Source organism: Rhea americana, unplaced genomic scaffold (genome assembly GCF_003343005.1).
Source record: "Rhea americana isolate MKP2758 unplaced genomic scaffold, rheAme1 scaffold_215, whole genome shotgun sequence".
Classification (NCBI taxonomy): Eukaryota; Metazoa; Chordata; class Aves; order Rheiformes; family Rheidae; genus Rhea; species Rhea americana.
Genome location: NW_028186305.1, coordinates 40,798 through 46,917, shown reverse-complemented (window position 1 = coordinate 46,917; position 6,120 = coordinate 40,798).

The window sequence follows — 6,120 nt, the reverse complement described above, 5'->3', positions numbered from 1 at the left end:
CCCTTTCCCAGTCAGTTATTCCCTCCCCCCTGCCATGTATCCCCACCCCTTCCCTGTCAGGTGTTCCCCTCCCCACAGGTATCCCCTCTCCCCTTCCCTGCCAGTTATTCCCTCCTTCCCCTTCCCTGCCAGGTTTCCCCCACACACCTCAGGTATCCCCTCCCTCCCCCTCGTCAGCTGTCTGCCCTGTCAGATATCCCCCTCCCCACTTTGCCTGCAGCCTGGCCCCATCTCTCTTAAGAAGTKTGCCCTCTCCTTCTGTCCTCTCCCGGCCCCTTGTCCCTGTTTCCCCATCCCAGCTGCACGTTGGCCACCTCTTACCACGCACCTCTTTCCTCCAGCCCTATATTAGCTGCCTCTTCTAGTTGCTGCCTTCCTCCCCTGCTAAGCTCAGCCTCCTGCCAGTTCACTTCTCTGCCTTCTCCCTCTCCCACCCCTGCCCCCAGGCAGCAGGCATTGCCCTGTCCTTGCCTTCYTCTCTTTCCTGTGGGTGAACTCTGCCCTCCTCCCTCATCTGCTCACCTTGCCCTCACTCAGGCCTTCATGAGAAACTTTCTTCTGCCCTGGTGGGTGTCTTGCAGCCTTTTTACTTGTAGAGGAGATCAGCGTTTGCACCTTTACCAGTGTCTGCTGACTAAACTCCTTCCTGGGGCTGCTAGGCCTTGTGGGTCTGGGCATCAGGCTGCTTCTTGTGCTGGCCTGAGGTGTTGTCTTGCATCTCCTCTCCTCTTTCATCCTGTGGATGGCTGTTTCAGCTGAAGGATGAAGGGTAGTGTTAGGATSCCAGCTGAGAGGGTTGCTGTCTGAGGTACTCCGCCAGTATTGCTCTGGGCATGTCAATGCTTCCCTGACATTACTGTCCATTTGTGCTGGGTCTATCAGATCTCAGACCCTATCTCTTCTCCTGTGCACCCCACCCCGTTGTAACCAACTCCTTCCTCTCTGCTGTTGGCTGTCTCAGTGTGGTGAGCCATCTGTCTTAGGGAGTGAATGCTGCTCCTGGCAACTCCTTCAGCTGTAGAAAAATCTTCTTGTTACTAGGTGTCTATTGCTAACCAAGTCACTTCCTCTTTGGTTTTTTTAGGTTTGTTAATATTGTATGTATTTTAATTTGACCCATGAACCCTTTGAAAGTCAAGGTAAAGAGGAGGGTAGGGAAAGTAATCTGCTGAGTGACTGAGTTGGGTCCCAGGTGATATTGGATGTATGAAGTAATTTATGGATGCTTAAGGCAAAGGTTGTGAGAATCTTCCTTTGGAATGAATTGTGTATGCAAAGATTTGTAGTATATGAAGTGCTGCTTTTCACTGACCTTGAGTTTAGAGGCTGAGAAATTTAGACACATTCAAATGCTTAGGAATTACACAGCCAACTTAATGATAGGTCCTACTGTTTTGTGCAGATTCTTAGTGTTGATGGAGCTTTTCTGAAGGGCAGTGGTTTTGAGGTTTGAACTTTGAAGTGCAAGTCTGCAGAGCAAATCTCTGTGCCAGTGTACTGCTGCGTGCGTAAGTGAGATAGGGATGTGTATGTATGTGCGTAGGTGGTCCCGTGAGGAGAAAATCCATTCATGCAAAAAATCAGCCCCCCCCAAATCCTAGCTGTACTGAGACTGCTCAACAATAAAAGGGCTGAATTGTTTACTTTATGAGTGTAGAGGCTTTGATTCCAGATATGGAGCAAGTGCTTCAGGAAAATTAGAAGAKCTAGCTGGGGAAAGTGAGAAAATCTTGGTACTTCTCTCCCCATCCCCCCAATACTCTGAAGCACTCTTTCAAAGAGTACTTTTCCAGAAGCTGAAAGGGTTGTTAAGTTACTGTCAGTATAAATACTGTCCAGCAGATTTTGAAGCCATAACCTGTAGAAACCTGTGACTTGTTAATTTTTGACTGGAAATTTAAAGGCCAGGTATTGCGAAAGTTCTTTTTCTGCTTCTAGAGTTATGTATTGCAGGAGCAGAAGAAATGGACCAGAGAACTGCCGCTAAACACAAATGAGATGATCACCTTTATGCTTCAGAAGGGTTTTTTGAGGAAATATGTACTGTGAATGAGGTGGCAGCTGTAACTAGATCCCAAATTTGCAGTCCTGTCTGTGGTGGTCCAGACAAGTTTGGAAAAGTGTGGGACAAGGGAAGGATGATTCTGGCTTGGAATTGAGCACAGAGAGACTCCTGAAGTGTGAAGGAGAAACATGCTTCCGTGTCATCTGATAAATGACTGAAAAAAAGTGAAGATGATCCTCTTATGTGGCCAAAGTGAAGCTGCTTGTGAGACCATTGCTGGTAGCAATAGTGCAGATTTGTCTTAAATTGTTCCTTGTCACGGGGATTTAATCCTCTCGTTTCATGAGTTGGTTGTGCTGGTTTAGTTAAGAGCTGGAAAATTGTATGAATAATAGGGAAACAATATATTTAAAAGTGAATGGAAGTTATACTCTGGACAAGTTTGGTTGAAAAAGAAACCCATTTACATTCCCTTGGTGATAATAAATGGACAAATCCTTTGGAAGGACTTCAACATTGTAAATCTACATGTGTCCAAGGAATCAGAGCATAATTTCTTGTTCTCCAATTGATAGTATGTATTTTCCAGGAGATCTACAAAGCTGAGGAGTCTTTATTCAAACTTCAAATGTGGAATCAGTTTCTAACTTAATTAGAGACTGTTGATCTACTTGTTTGATGGTGTGATCAGTGTAATCTTTAATGTTTAAGAATATTTAATGCTTTTCACAGTAGAAGCTCCACATACCTTACATGCAAAGTTGTGACCTAGGTAAGCATTATATAGATGGTGAATGTGAGTCTGGAATTGCAGCTGATTGTGGCTAATGGGCAAAATCTGACCTGAAATGAGAATTTGGGAGTTCTTGATCCTTAGTCTGCTGTTCCACAGTAATTTAAGCTTGCCAAACTCTTTGCTGCTGTAGTTTCATACTGCCGAGTTCATAYTGAAAAACAAAGAACAGCATCACGAAAGCAAGAAAGTCTCTTAGTATCTCCTCTGCCAAAGTATGTGTGCATATGCTGGGAAGCCTTTAACCACCTTAAAATGTTCRGTTGCCAAACCAAGTTCTCTATAGGCAAAAGAGAAACCTTAGATTCATGGGTTCCCATTTGACCATTTTGTTCCAAGCCAGTCATTCATTTAATGGTCAAATGCTACGAATGTGCGTCGTCTGGTCAAGTATACTAGACACTGAAAACTTGATAGTATACAGCCTTAGATATGGATRTTAGTTTGTTTAAAGTCAATTTTGYATCAAATTTATTTTGTTCTAATACCTGTTTTATTCTAGTTTCACCAACCAAAGGGCCAATTTCATAGGTGATTTCCTTGATCTTTGTCTTCTAAGAGGTAAAGTTAAGGTGTGTTGATCTCCTGTTAAGATCCACTGAACAACGATCTTTTGGGATACCTGAGTTATTGCAGCTGTCAGTGAGATGTCCAATGAGTTGAGAAGCTCCACAACACATTTCTAATCCTAAAAGCCAGCTTGCCCTCGCAGAGATGGCAAACTCCTGTGTATTTCTGTGCTCCCTCAGTGAATATCTGTTTTGGAAATCCAGAATGTGTAATATCTTGTGGCAGAAGATAAAGGATTTGTAGATGGAACTTCAGTGGGGAGACCAAGTGACTTTAAGGCTCTCCTAAGGAGCAGCAGGATTTGGGGGTTCTGATGATCATATTTGCCTCTGAGCATCCTGTTCATACAGCCAAGGAGTAGATTTATAATGTATTAGCAGTTTTGTAGAAACTGTCTGTCTAGCCTTTACATTGCAGGAAAGGAAAGGCTGTTTGTCATGTAGAAGTTGAATAAGCTTTTCTGCACCTAACACGAGTTAAAAGCGTACATAGGCAATATATGCACCATGTAATGTGCTGTAAATCCATACTTTACCTTATTTCACAGTAACTTGTTTATTTAACAGAAGGTTGGCTCCTGGGTGTAGGTTATTTACTGTCTTCTGTGTGTAGAATATAGAGGATCTGTATCTTATGAATGCGTATTTCCCTATGTATGGGGAATGACCTTCAGGTCATCTGGTGATCATCTTTCTTGCTGGATACACATTGAAAGAAGAGGAGCTGCTTGAAAATTGCAACGACTAGAGGTAAGAGATCTGACAAAAATGCTTTCAGGRGTCTTAAGAGAGCAATGGGTCAGTTATCAATTGGGAATTGTCTGCTTGCTTGGCTCCAGCTTGGTAGAATGCCTGCCTGAGATCTTAAGATCAAAAGAAAACTAAACTGTTCTTAAAGAGGAAAACATTCCTCTTCCCTGTCTGGCAGGGAAGAGGAATGGTTAATCAGATGCTACTTGGAGAAGGGGGTATGAATGGGTAGAGTCTGTGTATGTCGTAGGGCAGTCAATCTGATAGCAGAAGCATTAAGATAAGCTGGCCTGAAAAAGGAGAGGATAGGTATCAAAATCTGATAGCTTAATCATCTCAGACTAGACTGAGATGCTTGGCTTTTCAGCAATATTGTCCGTCTTGTTTCTTTTCGTACTTCGGGTTAGTGCATCGTTCAGCTCTCTGGAAGGAGCTGTTTAACTGCCATCAGTCACTAGTCACAGGTTCCCGTATAAAAAGTATTCTGCAAGTGCTGTATGAAGTTGGGCAATTTATGTGTTTTATTAGGGTTGTACAGAGGAGGAGAGGAGTCTGTAGCCTTAGGATTTATGTCGGAAGTGAGAAGATCTTGGGTTTCGTACAGCGAACACCAGAGTCCCCCACCTGAGGAGTAAGCTACTGAGGCACTCTCTGCCCTGTAACTATGACTGGAGAAAATACTTGTGTATCCTGGAGGCTCCGTGTAAAGACACCAGCCTGTGGGGTTCCAGACTAGGAGAAAAGTAGGTGGAGACTTGTTAGCTGGAAAAGGTGTCAGTGGAGAAACTAGAGGTGAGATATCAGAGATACCATTTATCCCCAAACTTTTAGTCTATCCAAACATAAAGCTACTTTTAAAGTTAGCGGACCTCTTGTCTTGTTTCAAGGACTTAGCAGAAAGTGTGCCTAGAAACAAAATCCTCATGGATGTCCGTAGTAACATAGCTTATTTTGCACTGCTGGCAGGTTTATGTAGTGCTGGCCTTGGACACAAGTAACAGCTTGGCTGTCCTGTTTTCCCATGTTTACTTCTGAGCTGCAGAGTCAGCACGATCCACCTGCCCTTGTGCTGGGCATTTACAGGGGCAGGCTGGAGCAGACGTGCTGCTACCTGCCTTCACTCCTTCAGATGTTTGTAAAATAAATGGTATTTTGTTATTGTTTGCTGCTGTGTTATTCTTAAAGGCAATTGTTGTTGTGCTATGGACTTGGTCTCCATAAATAGGCAAAACAATACTGATGGCAAGCTGGTCTGAAAAAGTAGAGGATAGGTATCAAAATCTGATAGCTTAATCATCCTACTACAATGATTAGTATAAAATATTGATGAGTAAATACATTCACAGTACTACCTCTTGTCATTAAGCCTGGGAGTGGAGCAGGTATTACTTAACATGAGAGTGAGTAAGGTTAAAGGCTTCTAAAACATGAGGTGCTACTTTTGGAGTAAAAGAAATACATATTAAATATGTACATGATGGAAAATTGGATAAATAAATGCATACCAGCTCTGGTGAAAAGGACARTTTCAGGCTAGTAAGTGACATGGGTTCTCCAGGAGCCCTGATTTACATGCTCGAACAGATGCAGTCTAACAAAAGCTGAGCACATTGCGCCAGTGTCTGAGTGGAGCTTCTTCTGAGGCAGTGAACTTGAGACACGTATGACAAAATCTTTTGGCTTACTGGACGCTTCTGTTGCAGAAACTAGAGTTGGATTGTGATGAATTTGGCCTGCTGTGTTTACATTTGAGAGGAATTAGTCCTGGCGAAAGTAAGGCCTCGTTAGCACTGGCTGTGCTTTGACTGAGAACAGACTTGCAGTGCAGAATCATCTCTTTGTCCTGACTTGCCTTGCATTCAAGGCCTGTATTCTCGTTGTGTGAATTTTATTAACTTAGTTTTCATAATACATACAAAATAGGCCTAGAATACTACCATAAGGGCACCTTATCTTGTGTGATCTGTAGTAAGACATGTTTATCTTCACAGACCTACAAACAG